The 5,000-nt window shown below is 48.8% G+C and overlaps 1 pseudogene; it reads right to left on the bottom strand.

The window, feature by feature from the left end:
* The window catches only part of LOC135568772 (3',5'-cyclic-AMP phosphodiesterase 4B-like), a 27,337-nt pseudogene that overhangs the window by 15,927 nt on the left and 6,410 nt on the right, over nucleotides 1-5,000 (bottom strand).

Raw genomic sequence — 5,000 nt, 5'->3', positions numbered from 1 at the left:
TTTCACACTAGTCATATTGAGCTGCATTCGTTTATAAAATAGAATGTAGGCTTATCACGCTGCGCCTTGGTCTCCTCCTTATGACGACCGTGACACTGATATTCTGCCAAAGGTACAGGGATTGGACTCCTGAGGACTGGGGTAAAGTCATTTTCTCTGATGAATCCCCTTTCCGATTGTTTGGGATTCGGGAAAAAAGCTTGTCCGGAGAAGACAAGGTGAGCGCTACCATCAGTCCTGTGTCATGCCAACAGTAAAGCATCCTGAGACCATTCATGTGTGGGGTTGCTTCTCAGCCAAGGGAGTGGGCTCACTAACAATTTTGCCTAAGAACACAGCCATCAATAAAGAATGGTACCAACACATCCTCCGAGAGCAACTTCTCCCAACCATCCAGGAACAGTTCGGTGACGAACAATGCCTTTTCCAGCATGATGGAGCACCTTGCCATATAAGGCAAAAGTGATAACTAAGTGGCTCGGGTAACAAAACATCAATATTTTGGGTCCATGGCCAGGAAACTCCCCAGACCTTAATCCTATTGAGAACTTGTGGTCAATCATCAAGAGGCGGGTGGACAAACAAAACCCCACAAATTCTGACAAAATCCAAGCATTGATTATGCAAGAATGGGCTGCCATCAGTCAGGATGTGGCCCAGAAGTTAATTGACAGCATTCCAGGGCGGATTGCAGAGGTCTTGAAAAATAAGGGTCAACACTGCAAATATTGACTCTTTGCATCAACTTCATGTAATTGTCAATAAAAGCCTTTGACACTTATGAAATGCTTGTAATTATACTTCAGTATTCCATAGTAACATCTGACAAAAATATCTAAAGACACTGAGGCAGCAGACTTTGTGGAAATGTATATTTGTGTCATTCTCAACTTTTGGCCACGACTGTATGTGTGTGTATGTGTTATGGTGCGTGTGTGTGTGTGTGTGTGTGTGTGTGTGTGTGTGTGTGTGTGTGTGTGTGTGTGTGTGTGTGTGTGTGTGTGTGTGTGTGTGTGTGTGTGTGTGTGTGTGTGTGTGTGTGTGTGTGTGTGTGTGTGTGTGTGTGTGTATGCATATGATGCATATGAGCCTTGCATACTTTACCCTGGCAAGCTGGTCCTCCTGTTCAGTGTTGACTCCGAGCGCGGGACAGAAGAGGGGACAGAGTGGAGCTGTGGGACAGATTCCTCACTCCGCTAATCTGACTCATAGACTTCTCCTTTAGACGAGGGGACGGCAGCTCCACCTCGTTGGGCTGGTCTAGGGGATAGAGACACACATAGACTCCTCCTCATTGGGCTGGTCTAGGGGATAGAGACACACATAGACTCCTCCTCATTGGGCTGATCTAGGGGATAGAGACACACATAGACTCCTCCTCATTGGGCTGGTCTAGGGGATAGAGACACACATAGACTCCTCCTCATTGGGCTGATCTAGGGGATAGAGACACACATAGACTCCTCCTCATTGGGCTGATCTAGGGGATAGAGACACACATAGACTCCTCCTCATTGGGCTGGTCTAGGGGATAGAGACACACATAGACTCCTCCTCATTGGGCTGATCTAGGGGATAGAGACACACATAGACTCCTCCTCATTGGGCTGATCTAGGGGATAGAGACACACATAGACTCCTCCTCATTGGGCTGGTCTAGGGGATAGAGACACACATAGACTCCTCCTCATTGGGCTGGTCTAGGGGATAGAGACACACATAGACTCCTCCTCATTGGGCTGATCTAGGGGATAGAGACACACATAGACTCCTCCTCATTGGGCTGGTCTAGGGGATAGAGACACACATAGACTCCTCCTCATTGGGCTGGTCTAGGGGATAGAGACACACATAGACTCCTCCTCATTGGGCTGATCTAGGGGATAGAGACACACATAGACTCCTCCTCATTGGGCTGGTCTAGTGGATAGAGACACACATAGACTCATCCTTTAGACTGGTCTAGGGGATAGAGACAGCTCCACCTCATTGGGCTGGTCTAGGGGATAGAGACACACATAGACTCCTCCTCATTGGGCTGGTCTAGGGGATAGAGACATATAGACTTCTCCTTTAGACGAGGGGACACCAGCTCTACCTCGTTGGGCTGGTCTAGGGGATAGAGACACACATAGACTCCTTTAGATTAGGGGACGACAGCTCCACCTCGTTGGGCTGGTCTAGGGGATAGAGACACACATAGACTCCTTTAGATTAGGGGACGACAGCTCCACCTCGTTGGGCTGGTCTAGGGGATAGAGACACACATAGACTCCTCCTCATTGGGCTGGTCTAGGGGATAGAGACATATAGACTTCTCCTTTAGACGAGGGGACACCAGCTCTACCTCGTTGGGCTGGTCTAGGGGATAGAGACACACATAGACTCCTTTAGATTAGGGGGACGACAGCTCCACCTCGTTGGGCTGGTCTAGGGATAGAGACACACATAGACTCCACCTCATTGGGCTGGTCTAGGGGATAGAGACACACATAGACTCCACCTCGTTGGGCTGGTCTAGGGGATAGAGACACACATAGACTCCTCCTCATTGGGCTGGTCTAGGGGATAGAGACACACATAGACTCCTCCTCATTGGGCTGGTCTAGGGGATAGAGACACACATAGACTACTCCTTTAGATTAGGGGACGACAGCTCCACCTCGTTGGGCTGGTCTAGGGGATAGAGACACACATAGACTCCTCCTTTAGATTAGGGGACGACAGCTCCACCTCGTTGGGCTGGTCTAGGGGATAGAGACACACATAGACTACTCCTTTAGATTAGGGGACGACAGCTCCACCTCGTTGGGCTGGTCTAGGGGATAGAGACACACATAGACTCCTCGTTTAGATTAGGGGACGACAGCTCCACCTCGTTGGGCTGGTCTAGAGGATAGAGACACACATAGACTCCTCGTTTAGATTAGGGGACGACAGCTCCATCTCGTTGGGCTGGTCTAGAGGATAGAGACACACATAGACTCCTCGTTTAGATTAGGGGACGACAGCTCCACCTCGTTGGGCTGGTCTAGGGGATAGAGACACACATAGACTCCTCGTTTAGATTAGGGGACGACAGCTCCACCTCGTTGGGCTGGTCTAGAGGATAGAGACACACATAGACTTCTCCTTTAGATTAGGGACGACAGCTCCACCTCGTTGGGCTGGTCTAGGGATAGAGACACACATAGACTACTCCTTTAGATTAGGGGACGACAGCTCCATCTCGTTGGGCTGGTCTAGAGGATAGAGACACACATAGACTTCTCCTTTAGATTAGGGGACGACAGCTCCACCTCGTTGGGCTGGTCTAGGGGATAGAGACACACATAGACTTCTCCTTTAGATTAGGGGACGACAGCTCCACCTCGTTGGGCTGGTCTAGGGGATAGAGACACACATAGACTACTCCTTTAGATTAGGGGACGACAGCTCCACCTCGTTGGGCTGGTCTAGGGGATAGAGACACACATAGACTACTCCTTTAGATTAGGGGACGACAGCTCCACCTCGTTGGGCTGGTCTAGGGGATAGAGACACACATGTTATACACACAAACTAGCGCAGGCAGACTGATATACCCAGGACACAGAAATGTACGGGCGGCCAAGTACAGGTAGACAGGTATAGTGTTGTAGAATATAGACAGGTATGAACAGACAGACAGGTAAATACACAGACAGGTAATAACAGACAGACAGGTATGACCAGACAGACAGGTAAATACACAGACAGGTATTAACAGACAGACAGGTATGACCAGACAGACAGGTAAATACACAGACAGGTATGAACAGACAGACAGGTAAATACACAGACAGGTATGAACAGACAGACAGGTATGACCAGATAGACAGGTATTAACAGACAGACAGGTATGAACAGACAGACAGGTATTAACAGACAGACAGGTATGGAGAACAAATAGACAGGTATGAACAGACAGACAGGTATGAACAGACAGACAGACAGACAGGTATGAACAGACAGACAGGTATTAACAGACAGACAGGTATGACCAGACAGACAGGTATGAACAGACAAACAGGTATGAGCAGACAGGTTACTTCAGGTACGTACAGGTAACTACAGGCATATCCAGGTAGGTGTACTCACCCATGAACGTGCTGGAGATGTACTCAGACACCTGGTTACCCGAACGACTCATCTCTGATAGGTGAGACAGCTCCCTGTTTAACATCCTCTTAAACTGAGAGAGGGGGAGGGAGGGAGGGAGGGAGGGGGAGGGAGGGAGGGAGGGAGGGAGAAAAGGGGGGGGGGGAGAAAAGGGGGGAGCAGTTTGAGGATGTTTTACTGTAGGGTTAGTCAGTTCACTGCTCATAAGTGTTGAAGCTGTGGTGAGATTATAATGTTGTGTAGTAGTTACATCATGGTTGTGTTGTGATTATATCATGGTTGTGTAGTAGTTATGTATCATGTTGTGTTGTGGTTTCATCATGGTTGTGTTGTGGTTTCATCATGGTTGTGTTGTGGTTATATCATGGTTGTGTTGTGGTTATATCATGGTTGTGTTGTGGTTATATCATGGTTGTGTTGTGATTATATAATGGTTGTGTAGTAGTTATATCATGGTTGTGTTGTGGTTTCATCATGGTTGTGTTGTGGGTACATCATGGTTGTGTTTATATCACGGTAGTACCTTGTTGGAGGCCATATCGCTGACAGAGCGGTGAGTCTGGATGGTCTCTAGCTGGTCCAGACACCAGTCCAGCTCCTCCAGAGTGTCTGTAGCCAGCTGCTCATACTGTTGATCTGATAGAGCTGCTCTGGGGTTGTGGGGGCGCTACACCGCCCAGTGGAGACCTCCTGTGGACAAGACAGGGAGTTACACCAACCAGTTAGAACTCACAGGGTTACAATAGCTTGACATTGTCTGGGAGTGAAGTTCAGACTGAGGGAGGCGGGAGAGAGGGTGGGGGGGGGGGGGGGGGGGCAGTATTAAACATTGGTGTTATACAAGGCCCATTGAAGGCCCA

Source organism: Oncorhynchus nerka, unplaced genomic scaffold (assembly GCF_034236695.1).
Source record: "Oncorhynchus nerka isolate Pitt River unplaced genomic scaffold, Oner_Uvic_2.0 unplaced_scaffold_1399, whole genome shotgun sequence".
Classification (NCBI taxonomy): Eukaryota; Metazoa; Chordata; class Actinopteri; order Salmoniformes; family Salmonidae; genus Oncorhynchus; species Oncorhynchus nerka.
This window is presented reverse-complemented; position numbering and strand designations above follow the sequence as displayed.